The 14,599-nt window shown below is 53.8% G+C and overlaps 1 protein-coding gene across 2 annotated transcripts in view; it reads right to left on the reverse strand.

Annotated features, from left to right (window-relative positions):
• TSPAN18 (tetraspanin 18) overlaps positions 1-14,599 on the reverse strand; it is a 186,784-nt gene that overhangs the window by 51,601 nt on the left and 120,584 nt on the right. Inside the window, exon 1 of one of the 2 annotated variants that reach the window (XM_054162163.1) lies at positions 6,384-6,401. The exons of the other annotated variant lie outside the window; for it this stretch is intronic. The gene's annotated coding sequence lies outside the window, so the exon portion shown is untranslated. Of the gene's footprint in view, positions 1-6,383; positions 6,402-14,599 lie in introns of those variants that run through there. 2 annotated transcript variants of the gene reach the window in all.

The following is a 14,599-nucleotide window of genomic DNA, read 5'->3' on the forward strand; positions in this document are numbered from 1 at the left end:
GCCCATAACTGTGAAACAGAATAGAATAGAATAGAATAGAATAGAATAGAATAGAATAGAATAGAATAGAATAGACCAGGTTGTAAGAGACCTCAGAGATCATCAAGTCCAACCTATCACCCAACACCATCTGATCAACTAAACCATGGCACCAAGTGCCTCAGCCAGGCTCTTAAACACCTCCATGGATGGTGACTCCACCACCTCCCTGGGCAGCACATCCCAAGGGCCAATCTCTCTTGCTGGGAAGAATTTCTTCCTCACATCTACCTAAACCTCCCCTGGCACAGCTTGAGACTGTGTCCTCTTGTTCTGGTGCTGGGTGCCTGGGAGAAGAGACCAACCCCCACCTGGCTACAGCCTCCCTTCAGGGAGTTGGAGAGAGCAAGAAGGTCTCCCCTGAGCCTCCTCTTCTCCAGGCTAAGCAACCCCAGCTCCCTCAGCCTCTCCTCCCAGGGCTGTGCTCCAGACCCCTCCCCAGCTTTGTTGCCCTTCTCTGGACACCTTCCAACAGCTCAACCTCTTTCCTAACCTGAGGAGCCCAGAGCTGGACACAGGACTCAAGGTGTGGCCTAAGCAGTGCTGAGCACAGGGCACAAGGACTTCCCTGCTCCTGCTGGCCACACTCTTCCTCATGCAGGCCAGGATGCCATTGGCCTTCTTGGCCACCTGGGCACACTGCTGGCTCATGTTCAGCTGCTGTCCACCACTACCCCCAGGTCCCTCTCTGCCTGGCTGCTCTCAGCCACTCTGCCCCCAGCCTGTAGCACTGCCTGGGGTTGCTGTGGCCAATGTGCAGCACCTGGCACTTGGATGTGTTCAGTCTCCTGCCCTTGGCCTCTGCCCATCTGCCCAGCCTGGCAAGGTCCCTCGGCAGAGTTCTCCAACCCTCTAACAGGTCAACTCCTGCCCACAGCTTGCTGTCATCTGCCAATTTACTGATGCTGGACTCCATCCCCTCCTCCAGATCATCAATCAAGATATTGACCAGGCTGGGGCCCAGCACTGATCCCTGGGGCACACCACTGGTGCCTGGCTGCCAGCTGGCTGTGGCACCATTCACCACCACTCTCTGGGCTCAGCCTCCAGCCAGTTCCTGACCCAGCTCAGAATGAAAAGATCATCTGGGGGGGAAAATAAATGCACTTTTTGCGCAGTACATCATCTGAGAGCCTCATGTATGACTGTGGCAAAGGGAGTGGACCACAGGAAAGCATCCCCTGCCTGTGATAGTGAAGAGGACATGGAACTGCTGGAGTCGATCCAGAGGAGGGCCATAAGGATGATCAAGAGGACTGGAGCATCTCTTCCATGGCAACAGGCTGAGACAGACTGGGTCTGTTCAGCCTGGAGAAGAAAAGTCTCTGGGGAGACCTTAGAGCAGCCTTCCAGTAGCTGAAGGAGGCTACAAGAAAGCTGCAGAGGGACTTTTGACAAGGGCTTCTCATGACAGGACAAGGGACAATGACTTTGAGCTGGAAGAGAGCAGATTGAGACTGGAGTTGAAGAAGAAATTCTTGACAGTGAGAATGGGGAGACACTGGCACAGGTTGCCCACAAAGGCTGTGGATATCCCTTCCCTGGAGGTGTTCAAGGCCAGGCTGGATGAGGCCTTGAGCAGCCTGGGCTGGTGGGAGGTGTCCCTGCCCACGGCAGGGGGTTGGAACTGCATGATTTTCAAGGTCCCTTCCAACCTAAACCATTCTATGAATCTAAGGAGAGCTCAGGACTCTCAGGAAGGCTTGCCAGCTTCCAAGACAGTCCTGAAAAGGCACTTTCCATGAGGACTGGCAGAGGTTTGTGGGAGGGACATGCAGTCACACACAGCAGCAGGCTAAGCAGATAACCTGGACCTTTTGCAGCCTCTTCAGCCGTGCTGGATTTCAGACCACTGGGGATAGCTGTCGAGTGCAAGGCAGGAGAAAGGCCTTCTACAAAAGGAAGGTTCTTCTTTGTCTTTACAGCTGCAAACAACAGCACAGTGCTGGGAACTTGACAGACCCTGGGTATTACAGGACCCACTCAAGAGCACAGGCCATCAGCTCTGGATCAGGAGATGTCAGAACAAAGCCAAGTCCTTCCCGCTCCTCTTAAGTGACTCTGCTAGCCTTGATTACAAGGAGAATGAAAGGGACAGCAAATGGCTTGCTAATAAAGCCTGCTGCTGAGGTGCACTGTGCAGAGAGGAGAGGTAGCATAATTACATTAGCAAAGGGAGCTGAGGTCACTGCCACAGTGCTGCTTGCTCTTGAATTTGAGCAAAAAGAGTGTCAAGGTGGCCAGAACTGAGGGGGGGAGGGAAAAAGAAAGGCAGGACAAAGTGCTCTGCTTTTGCATAAGCCTGCCTGGCAAGATTAGAGGATGTTGGAGATGCCAAAGAGGGAGCTCCTATATATTTAACCTTGGAAATGGAGGCTTGGTTGTCTGGTGTCCTCTTAACATCCCCAGGCATCTCCCATCAACGCTAATTAGGGCTATCAGGGTGCTCACAGAAGTATCTCCATAATTAATGTTAATAGTGGTTAGGGGCAGTGTTGACAGCTGGTGAAATGGTGGGGGTCCTCTCCAGGGTTAAACACCCAGCAGCTCCACTGTCTCCCATTCCCAGTGCTCTCCCATCAGCCTCAAGGACACAGTGAGATCCTCCTGGCCACAGGAGACACACACCAAGCCCTCAGGAACTGCACAGGGAACCACTGAATCGTTGGGGTTGGAAAACACCTTTAAGACCCCTGAGTCCAACCATTCTCTAACTCTACCCAGGCTGGTGCTAACCCTGGGCCCTCAGCACCACATCTCTGCCTCTCTGAAACACCTCCAGGGATGGGGACTCAACCACCTCCCTGTGCAGCCTGTGCCAGGCTCAAAACCCTTTCAGGAAAGAAGCTTCTTCCAGCATCCAACCCAAACCTGCCTTGGTGCAACCTGAGGCCATTTCCCCCCATCCTATCACTTGTTACTAGCAAGAAGAGACCAAGCCCCACCTGGCCCCAACCTCCTTTCAGGGCATTGTAGAGAGCCAGAAGGTCTCCCCTCAACCTCCTTTTCTCCAGGCTGAACAACCTCAGCTCTCTCAGCTGCTCCTCACCAGCCCTGATCTCCAGACCCTTCACCAGCTTTGTTGCCCTTCTCTGGATCCTCACTTGGAATGAGGGCCCCAAAACTGAAGCCAGTATTTGAGGCCACACACCTCACCAGTGCCCAGCATCTCTGCCCTGCTCCTGCTGGCTACACCATTGCTGATCCAGGCCAGGATACTGGTGGCCTTCTTGGCCATCTGGGCACACCCTGGCTCACCCTCAGCTGGCTGTCAGGCAACACTCCCTTTTCCACTGGGCAGCTTCCAGCCCTTCTGCCCCAAGCCTGGAGCGTTCATGGGGTTCCTATGACCCAAGAGCAGGACCTGGCACCTGCCCTTGCTGAACCTCATCCCATTGCACTTGGCCCATTGATTCAGCCTGTCCAGATCCCCCTGTACCTTGTCAGAATGGAAACAGCAGAATAAGCATGGCCAGCAGGTGGAGAGAGGTTATTCTGGCACTCTACTCTTGCTCTGGTCAGACCTCATCTGGAGTACTGCATCCAGCTCTGGAGGTCCCTTCCAACCCCCACCATGCTGCATTTGGTGTGCTGTGACAATCTGATGGGCACATCAAAACCTCCCTGTGCCCTGGTGCTCACAGAATGATAGAATCACAGAATCAACCAGGGTGGAAAAGACCTCAGAGATCATCCAGTCCAACCTACCACCCAACACCTCCTGACAACTAAACCATGGCTCCAAGTGCCACATCCAATCCCCTCTTGAACACCTCCAGGGATGGGGACTCCACCACCTCCCTGGGCAGCACATCCCAAGGGCCAATCTCTCTTGCTGGGAAGAACTTTCTTCTCACCTCCAGCTAAACCTCCCCTGGCACAGCTTGAGACTGTGTCCTCTTGTTCTGGTGCTGGGTGCCTGGGAGTAGAGACCAACCCCCACCTGGCTACAACCTCCCTGCAGGGAGTTGGAGAGAGCAAGAAGGCCTCCCCTGAGCCTCCTCTTCTCAGGTGGCTGATCCTGGCATGCTTTGGGGGCAGCTCCAGACACAGAATGCAGAGGGGCAGGAGTCCCACTGACATGAGCAGGTCTTTGCTCTGAAGAAGAGAAAAAACCCAACCTGTGCATTTGTCAACCCAGCCATAGCTGGCCTCATGTTCCATTACAGAAGAGATGTCTCCCAGGAGGCATCTTCAATCACAACTGGATGTGTTTTGGCTTTGCTATGTGGAAACAAACTTTATCCTTCCTTGCTTGGTTTTCTGCCCTGGGGAATCAGTGAGTCAGGCAGGATGCTGAAGACTCAGAGAGACTTATTTTTCAGCATGTTGAAGGTGGTGTTTGTTTTCTTTTCTTTCCTTTCCTTTTTTTTCCTTTTCTTACCAAGCATGCAGGTTTAAGAATGCAGCTCCTCTCAAAATAAGGTTTTATGCTGGGGTCAGAGTGGCTGAGAGCAGCCAGGCAGAAAGAGACCTGGGGGTAGTGGTGGACAGCAGCTGAACATGAGCCAGCACTGTGCCCAGGGGGCCAAGAAGGCCAAGGGCATCCTGGCCTGCATCAGGAAGAGTGTGGCCAGCAGGAGCAGGGAAGTCCTTGTGCCCTGTGCTCAGCACTGCTTAGGCCACACCTGGAGTCCTGTGTCCAGCTCTGGGCCCCTCAGTTTAAGAAGGACCTTGAGACACTTGAAGGTGTCCAGAGAAGGGCAACAAGACTGGGGAGGGGTCTGGAGCACAGCCCTGGGAGGAGAGGCTGAGGGAGCTGGGGTTGCTTAGCCTGCAGAAGAGGAGGCTCAGGGGAGACCTTGCTCTCTCCAGCTCCCTGAAGGGAGGTTGTAGCCAGGTGGGGGTTGGTCTCTTCTCCCAGCACCCAGCACCAGAACAAGAGGACACAGTCTCAAGCTGTGCCAGGGGAGGGTTAGGCTGGAGGCGAGAAGAAAGTTCTTCCCAGCAAGAGAGATTGGCCACTGGGATGTGCTGCCCAGGGAGGTGGTGGAGTCCCCATCCCTGGAGGTGTTCAAGAGGGGATTGGTGTGGCCCTTGGAGCCATGGTTTAGCTGTCAGGAGGTGTTGGGTGACAGCTTGGACTTGATGATCTCTGAGGTCTTTTCCAACGTTATTGATTCTATGAAATCATTTCCCCATGAATTTTTCCTCCTGGATTTCTCTGAGGCAGCTACTCTCTAGGAAAGCAAGGGACAGAGAGCACAGAAGGCTTGGATCTCTCCCCTGCTAATGCTCTTAGCGTGGAAGAGGAAACACAGTCAGTAAAAGTAACACTTGTAAAGCTGCATTTCAACATGAGAGCCTTGTAAAGAAATGAGGTGAAACACAAAGCCAGGAGCTGCTCAGATGTTTCCCAGGGATTAGAATGAAGGTCCACAAGTGCTGGAGAGAATCTGAGTTGGTGGAGCCTTCTGGCTCCTCACTGTTTTCTCTGGATGGCTGGTGCTGCCTCAGGTTCTTGCCAGCAGGCTAACAAGGGTATGAAAAAGGAGAGCAGGAGGGGATCAGCCAAGAACAGTGAACAGTTTCTAGGAGAGCACTTCATCTTTTCTTCATTACCAGCCAGCCCAGCCAGGATGTTCTCTGGCTATTCTGGCTAGCCAGTTCATTTTACCCAGGGCTGTGCCAAACACAAGTCTCTCCTGGAAACAGAGGGGGCAGAAAGATCTCACCTGAAGGAATCTGCTTGTGCCAGCTTTCACCTCTTTCCTTTTTGCCTCAGCACAATCAGAAGTGACAGGGAAAGGTTTGACCTGCACATTTGTGGTGGTTTTTTTGTACCACAGAAGCTGAAAACATGAGGTCTGAGATGGGATTTGGTAATGCCTTGAAATCTCTGCATCCTTTTGTGTTCTGCTGCTCCACTCACCCTCAGAGCTTTACTTTGCTCTTCAGCTCAAAAGAGAGCCTGTGCCTAGTGTGGTTGGTAGACAGGTCATTGATGTTGATGTGGTCATGCTCAGGTGTCCATTGCTGCACTCTACTCATTTGTCTTCTCCTATTAAAGCTAAATGCAGATGTTCTTACAGCAGACAGCATTGCTGCAGTGCACATTCACAAGGAGCTTGGATCAAGAGGGCCCTGGTTCATTTACTACACATCCCACAAACTAGCTCAATCTGGAGGTTAATTACCATGACTTCACTGGCACTCACTGACACAGCTGCCAAGTGCTCAGTGAGACAGCAAGGTGCTCTACAGCCATGACAGCCAAACCCATGGCATCACAATGTGAACCAGCCCAGGTTTAAAGGAGCTTAGCAAGCAGGGCTGACTGATCTTCAAAGAGTGGAGTCCACAGATATTTCCACATGTGCTGTACAAGAAGAATGAGGCCTCACCTGCAGTACTGAGTCCAGTTCTGGGCTCCCCAGTTCAAGAAGAGCTGCTTGAAAGGACACAGCAAAGGGCTGTGAAGATGAGAGAATAGAATAGAATTAACCAGGTTGGAAAAGACCTTTGAGATCACCAAGTCCAACCTATCACCCAGCACCATCTGATCAACTAAGCCATGGCACCAAGTGCCTCAGCCAGGCTCTTCCTAAGCACCTCCAGGGATGGGGACTCCACCACCTCCCTGGGCAGCACATCCCAAAGGCAAGCAACTCTCTCTGGGAAGAATTTCTTCCTCTCCTCCAGCCTAAACCTCCCCTGGCACAACTTGAGACTGTGTCCTCTTGTTCTGGGGCTGGGTGCCTGGGAGAAGAAACCAACCCCCACCTGGCTACAACCTCCCTTCAGGGAGTTGGAGAGAGCAAGAAGGTCTCCCCTGAGCCTCCTCTTCTCCAGGCTAAGCAACCCCAGCTCCCTCAGCCTCTCCTCCCAGGGCTGTGCTCCAGACCCCTCCCCAGCTTTGTTGCCCTTCTCTGGACACCTTCCAGCAGCTCAACCTCTTTCCTAACCTGAGGAGTCCAGAACTGGACACAGGACTCCAGGTGTGGCCTAAGCAGTGCTGAGCACAGGGCACAATGCCCTCCCTGCTCCTGCTGGCCACACTGTTCCTGATGCAGGCCAGGATGCCCTTGGCCTTCTTGGCCACCTGGGCACACTGCTGGCTCATGTTCAGCCTACTCTCAACCAGCACCCCCAGGTCCCTCTCTGCCTGGCTGCTCTCAGCCACTCTGACCCCAGCCTGTAGCACTGCCTGGGGTTGCTGTGGCCAATGTGCAGCACCTGGCACTTGGATGTGTTCAATCTCCTGCCCTTGGCCTCTGCCCATCTGCCCAGCCTGTCCAGGTCCCTCTGCAGAGCCTCTCTACCCTCCAGCAGATCAACTCCTGCCCCCAGCTTGCTGTCATCTGCAAACTTACTGCTGATGGACTCAATGATCAGGGAACTGATCATATTTCTAGTGAAGAAAGGCTGAGGGACCTGGTGGGTTTTAGCCTGAAGAAGAGAAGACTGAAGGGGGATCTTATCAATGCTTCTAAATACTTTAAGTGTGGTGTCAGGAGGATGGGGCCAGTCTTTATTCACTGGTGCTCAGTGACAGGACAAGAGGTGCATCAAGAGACCTGTGGCCAGCAGGGCAAGGGAGGTGATTCTCCCCCTCCACTCAACTCTGGTAAGACCCCACCTGCAGCACTGTGTCCACTTCTGGAGCCCCTAGTACAAGAAGGATCTGGAGGTGCTGGAAGGCATCCAGAGCAGGGCCACAAGGAGGAGCAGAGGGCTGGAGCTGCTCTGCTATGGAGGCAGACAGAGAGTTGGGGTTGTGCAAGCTGGAGAGGAGAAGGCTCCCAGGAGACCTCATTGTGGCCTTCCAGGATCTGCAGGGGGCTACAGAAAAGCTGGGGAGGGACTTCTGAGGGTGTCAGGGAGGGATAGGACTGGGGGGGATGGAGCAAAACTAGAAGTGGGGAGATTCAGATTGACTGTGAGGAAGAAGTTGTTGCCCATGAGGGTGGTGAGAGCCTGGCACAGGCTGCCCAGGGAGGTGGTGGAAGCCTCCTGCCTGGAGGTGTTTGCAGCCAGGCTGGAGGTGGCTGTGAGCAACCTGCTGTGGTGTGAGGTGTCCCTGCCCATGGCAGTGCCTGAGCCTTGAGGCCCCTTCCAGCCCTGACAATTCTGTGATGCTACAATTGGGCACAAACTTGAACAAGGGAACTTCCATCTAAACATGAGGGGGGGGCTCCTTTACTTGGAAGCTGGTAAAGCACTGGCCCAGGCTGCCTGTCGAGGTGGCGGAGTCTCCATCTCTGCAGTCATTCTGAGAGCCACCTGGATGCTATCCTGTGCAACCTGCTCTACGTGAACCTGCCCTGGCAGGAGGGTTGGACAAAACGATCTCCAGAGGTCCCTTCCAACCCCTGCCCCTCTGTGAAAGGAGCAAGTTCCTGCAGTGCAGGTAGCACAGTGCAGAGCACAGGAATAATGCCTGATGGGGCCAGCTGCTGTCACACAGGAGCAATGTGTATGACAGGCAAAGAGCATTTCCATGTTGAAGAGGCAACACTTGGTTTTAAATATTCAGCAGCCACTGTCTTCTTCAGAGTGCTCCCCAGGGCTCTCAGGCGGCAGGAAGGCAGCTCCTGGGCGCGGGGGCTGTGCTGCCAGGAAGGCTGCTTCTCAGCAGCTGTGCTTTGAGCAGGAGCAGCAGCAGAAGGAGGCTGTGGGATAAAGTGCTTGCCCAGCAGACAGCTCAGGGTCGCTCTTTGGAGCAGGCTGAAGCTCAGTGCCCTGCGGGAGTCCTGGGGTCCCAGCAGCTGGGCTGTGCTTCCCTCCTGGCAGTGATCATAGAAGTGCCAGGGGCGGAAGGGACCCTGGCCTTGGATTCCAGCAGGCATAATCCTGACACCTGGAAACAACTACTGCTCCTAGAGACTGCACTGAACTGCTCTCCAGGCTGAAGGCAGCAGCCTGCTTTCACCATCTTCCATCACAGACTGGTCCTGGTTGGAACACAGCTTTCAGATCATCAGGTCAAACTGCTGACCCAGCACTGCCAGGTCACCACTAAACCATGTCCCTCAGCACCACATCTGCACAGCTTTTAAATGCCTCCAGGGATGGGGACTCCACCACTACCCTGGGCAACTCCTTCCGGGGCCTAACCTCTCTTTTGGTGAACAAACTGTTCCCCATGTCCAACCTAAACCTCCCCTGGGGCACCCTGAGGCCATTTCCCTTTGTCACATTGCTCCTTGGGAAAACAAAGCAACCCCCACCTCCCTCCAACCTCCCTCCAGGGAGCTGCAGGCAGTGAGAAGGTCTCCTTTCAGCCTCCTTTTCTCCAGGATGAACAACCCCAGTTTGTTCAGCTGCTCCACTAGATCCTTAGAATCATAGAATGAATGAGGTTGGAAAAGACCTCAGAACTCATCAAGTCCAACCTCTCACCCAATACCTCCTGACAACTAAACCATGGCTCCAAGTGCCACATCCAAGCCTTTTGTGAACACCTCTGGTGATGCTGACTCCACCACCTCCCTGGGCAGCACATCCCAATGGCAAACAACTCTCTCTGGGAAGAATTTCTTCCTAACATCCAGCCTAAACCTCCCCTGGCACAGCTTGAGACTGTGTCCTCTTGTTCTGGTGCTGGGTGCCTGGGAGAAGAGACCAACCCCCACCTGGCTACAACCTCCCTTCAGGGAGTTGGAGAGAACAAGAAGGTCTCCCCTGAGCCTCCTCTTCTGCAGGCTAAGCAACCCCAGCTCCCTCAGCCTCTCCTCCCAGGGCTGTGCTCCAGACCCCTCCCCAGCTTTGTTGCTCTTCTCTGGACACCTTCAACATCTTCCCTAAACTGAGTGGCCCAGAACTGGACACAGGACTCGAGGTGTGGCCTAAGCAGTGCAGTGTACAGGGGCAGAATGACCTCCCTGCTCCTGCTGGCCACACTGTTCCTGCTGCAGGCTATCTCTCAGCCATATCTACGCCAACATTCACTACACCTATTCCAATTCTGCCTCAGCACTGCCTTGTAAACACCTTTGTCATAACCTATCAGAGCATCACAGAATTGTCAGGGCTGGAAGGGACCCCAAGGCTCAACCAGTGCCAACCCCCCTGCCATGGGCAGGGACACCTCACACCACAGCAGGTTGCTCACAGCCACCTCCAGCCTGGCTGCAAACACCTCCAGGCAGGAGGCTTCCACCACCTCCCTGGGCAGCCTGTGCCAGGCTCTCACCACCCTCATGGGGAACACCTTCTTCCTAACATCCAATCTGAACCTCCCCACTTCTAGTTTTGCTCCATCCCCCCCAGTCCTATCCCTCCCTGACACCCTGAAATCCTGACACCTCCCCAGCTTTCCTGTAGCCCCCTTCAGATACTGGAATGGTGACAAATAACAATAGACATAGAAAGTAAAAAGGAGCTTACAAGCTGCATCAGGTGGACTTAAAGCTCCTGCCTCCAAGTGCCCAGGGCTTCATTCCTCCACCTCTCCCCCTGCAGGGTTGCCCTGTATCCAGGCAACAGCATTACTGAGCCTCTGCCATGCAGAGGAGGACCTGCCCCCCACCTGGCCTTCACCAAGTGCAGCAGAGAAGGTGCTTTGTCCAATTTAAAGAATAAGGAGAGTAAAGCAAGGCCTCTAACAGCCTTCTGATAGGGAAAGCATGTCCTCAGCTCTCCCTGCTTTCCCTGCTCTCTGGGAAGCTGGCAGGGACTCCATGCTGATTCTTTCAGTTATTTCTCGGTGTTGATACTCAGCACTCAGGTGGAGCTGCAGGAGCCAGCAGTCTGCATTCTGGGGTTTTGGCCCAGCAAAACCTACCCATGTCACAGCTAATGTCCCCCAGACTTCAAAGATGGGAGAAAATGGCACCTGGGAACAAAAGACCAAATCTGATGGAGAGGAACTGAAGGAGCTGGGGATGGGTAGTGTGAAACAGAGGAGGCTGAGGGGAGACCTCCTGGCTGTCTACAGCTACCTGAAAGGACATTGTGGGGAGGCTGCTGCTGGTCTCTGCTCACAGGGAATTAGTGACAGAACAAGAGGGAATGGCCTCAAGCTACCCCTGGGGAGGTTTAGACTGGACATTAGGAAACATTATTTTCACACCAAGAGTGGTCAGGGATTGCAAAGTGCTGCCCAGGGAGGTGGTGGAGTCCCCAAGCCTGGCTGTGTTTAAAGGTTTGGATATGGTGCTTGGGGCTATGGTTCAGGGGTGAGCCTTGTAGAGTTCTGGGTTGGTCTTGGTGATCTTGAGGCTCTTTTCCAACCTGAATGCTTCTGTGATTCTGTGAAAAGAGTCCATCAATCCTTACATTCACAAGGGGCAAAAGCTCTTTGCTGGGGAGGGGATAAGCTTCTAGTGGCCCACAGGTGAGTGGGAGCATCACCACTAACTCCAGTGGCATCCAGATCTCATTCATAGTGCTTCATATGGGTTTACTCACAAGGCTCCTCCACCCTCTCCTGCTCTGCACAGCTCATACTGATGGAGACAAGGAGAGGCTTACTTTGGTGGAGGTCTGGTGTTTGAGGAAAGACCAAAGGACACCATGAACTGAGAAAGTTACAGACCAGAGCTAAAATCCACACAACCCTAGTGCCTGATCATCAGTTCAAAGGTGATCTACAGGCATTCAAACCACAAACTGCAGAGGATGAAGTCATTTGGCAAAGAAGTGGAAGTGTCCTTGTACCATAGAATCATGGAATCAATAAGGTTGGACAAGACCTCAGAGATCATCAAGTCCAACCTGTCACCCAACACCTCCTGACAACTCAACCATGGCTCCAAGTGCCACATCCCATCCCCTCTTGAACACCTCCAGGGATGGGGACTCCACCACCTCCCTGGGCAGCACATTTCAAGGCCAGTTACTCTTTCTGGGATGAACTTTCTCCTCACCTCTAGCCTGTAGCATCCAGCTGCCTCCCCAGCAACTGCTGGAGCTGCCATATGGACAGTACACAACTGCAGACACACAGGGAAGAATGATCACATATAGAAAGAGGAGATCCATGGCTGCTGATAGATGCAAAACCTGCTGCTGATTCAAACCAGACTTCATGAGATTGAACACAGCCCCTTCCCACCTCGAGCATCTGCATTTGAGGGTCTTAGCCATAAATGTTGCCCATGACCCAGCACCCTACAGCAAACACAAAAGACAGCCTCACCTTCCTCATCATCACAGCACTGGTATTCTACCCAGCTGGGTGTTTTGCTGTCAGTCTCCCCAGGACCTGAAGCATTAATCAAACACTACCTACAAGTGCCAGAAATGCTAACATCAGCAGCATGCCTTGAGGCTTGGGGATTCTCAGGGCTCCTGCTGGAAGCCCAGCTCCCTGCCCGTGCCTTCCCTCCTCTCTGAACAATTTACAGAGCTTCACTGCCTTCACAAACAGCTTCTCTACCTCCCAGCAGTGACAGCTGTGACTGCAGCAGCCAGCACTGCACACAGTTACTCATTAAGAGAGGTGAAAAACCATCTCCCTGGAATATAGGTCACCTCCAGCTGAACTCGGGGCAAAAAGGAGTACAGTCCTCCTTCAGCCCTTTGCCAGCATCAGAAGGGCCTGGCTAAACCACACATCACAGAGGTGTCCTCAAGGTGACTAATTCAGGGCATGCAGTCCCCACTGTGGCTGTGCAGGGTGGTTCTGCTGCCAGGTCCTTTCTGGTTCAGGCTGTGTCCTCCCCAGCCAACCACACCAAATTTACAACAGCTTGCTCCAGTCAGAAGTGTGACCTGAGACCTGGGCACTGAAGTTTCAATCCTACTTTGCCCACTGATGCCCTGAAGGGAACTTATTTTCTACACCACACCAGCTTTCCCCCACCAAATTCTTGCTGGTGAATCTTTGTCACAGCCTTTCCCTCCCCAGCGAGGCCCCTTCTGCAAAAAGCCCTCTGCAACACTGCCTCAGCAACAGCAAGAACCATGGAATCAGAGAATGGTTTGGCTTGGAAGGGGCCTTAGAGATCATCTGGTTTCAACCCCCTGCCAGAGGCACAGATACCTCCTGCAAGACCAGGCTGCTCAGTGAGATGCTGAGGAGTTGAGTGTGGCAGAGTTGAGTCATTGAATCATAGAATCAATGAGGTTGGACAAGACCTCAGAGATCATCAAGGCCAACCTATCACCCACCACCTCCTGACAACTAAACCATGGCTCCAAGGGCCACATCCAATCCCCGCTTGAACTCCTCCAGGGATGGGGACTCCACCACCTCCCTGGGCAGCACATCCCAATGGCCAATCTCTCTTGCTGGGAAGAATTTTCTCCTCACCTCCAGCCTAACCCTCCCCTGGCACAGCTTGAGACTGTGTCCTCTTGTTCTGGTGCTGGGTGCCTGGGAGAAGAGACCAACCCCCACCTGGCTCCAGCCTCCCTGCAGGGAGTCGGAGAGAGCAAGAAGGTCTCCCCTGAGCCTCTTCTTCTCCAGGCTAAGCAACCCCAGCTCCCTCAGCCTCTCCTCCCAGGGCTGTGCTCCAGACCCCTCCCCAGCTTTCTTGCCCTTCTCTGGACACCTTCCAGCAGCTCAACCTCTTTCCTAACCTGAGGAGCCCAGAACTGGACACAGGACTCCAGGTGTGGCCTAACCAGTGCTGAGCACAGGGCACAATGACCTCCCTGCTCCTGCTGGCCACACTGTTCCTGCTGCAGGCCAGGATGCCATTGGCCTTCTTGGCCACCTGGGCACACTGCTGGCTCATGTTCAGCCTACTCTCAACCAGCACCCCCAGGTCCCTCTCTGCCTGGCTGCTCTCAGCCACTCTGCCCCCAGCCTGTAGCTCTGCCTGGGATTGCTGTGGCCAATGTGCAGCCCCTGGCACTTGGACTTGTTGAATGCCATCCTGTTGGACTCTGCCTATCAAAGAATCTGGAGGCAGAGGAAAGACAGAAGAAAGATGGGGAAAAATGGCACCCCTGCCAAGCTGAAGCACAGAGGTCCACTCCAAGATAAGGAGCACTCCAGATCAGAGGTGACAGCAAAGAATCAGAGAATCATTCAGGTTGGAAAGGACCCTTGGGACCATCAAGTCCAACCACTAAACCCTACTCTACAAAATTCATGCTAAACCATATCCCCAAGCACCACATCGAAAGAGCCAAGGGGACAACTTATCCTTCATCTAGGAAACCATGGAGATATTCAGAGCAGACTTCAGCAAAACCTTACAACCACTGGCCCAGGTGGCCAAGAAGGCCAAGGGCATCCTGGCCTGCATCAGGAACAGTGTGGCCAGCAGGAGCAGGGAGGTCATTGTGCCCTGTGCTCAGCACTGCTTAGGCCACACCTGGAGTCTGTGTCCAGTTCTGAGCTCCTCAGGTTAGGAAAGAGGTTGAGCTGCTGGAAGGTGTCCAGAGAAGGGCAACAAAGCTGGGGAGGGGTCTGGAGCACAGCCCTGGGAGGAGAGGCTGAGGGAGCTGGGGTTGCTTAGCCTGGAGAAGAGGAGGCTCAGGGGAGACCTTCTTGCTCTCTGCAACTCCCTGAAGGGAGGCTGTAGCCAGGTGGGGGTTGGTCTCTTCTCCCAGGCACCCAGCACCAGGACAAGAGGACACAGCCTCAAGCTGTGCCAGGGGAGGTTTAGGCTGGAGGTGAGGAGAAAGTTCTTCCCAGCAAGAGAGATTGGCCCTTGGGATGTGC

Source organism: Dryobates pubescens, chromosome 5 (genome assembly GCF_014839835.1).
Source record: "Dryobates pubescens isolate bDryPub1 chromosome 5, bDryPub1.pri, whole genome shotgun sequence".
In the NCBI taxonomy this organism is placed as follows: Eukaryota; Metazoa; Chordata; class Aves; order Piciformes; family Picidae; genus Dryobates; species Dryobates pubescens.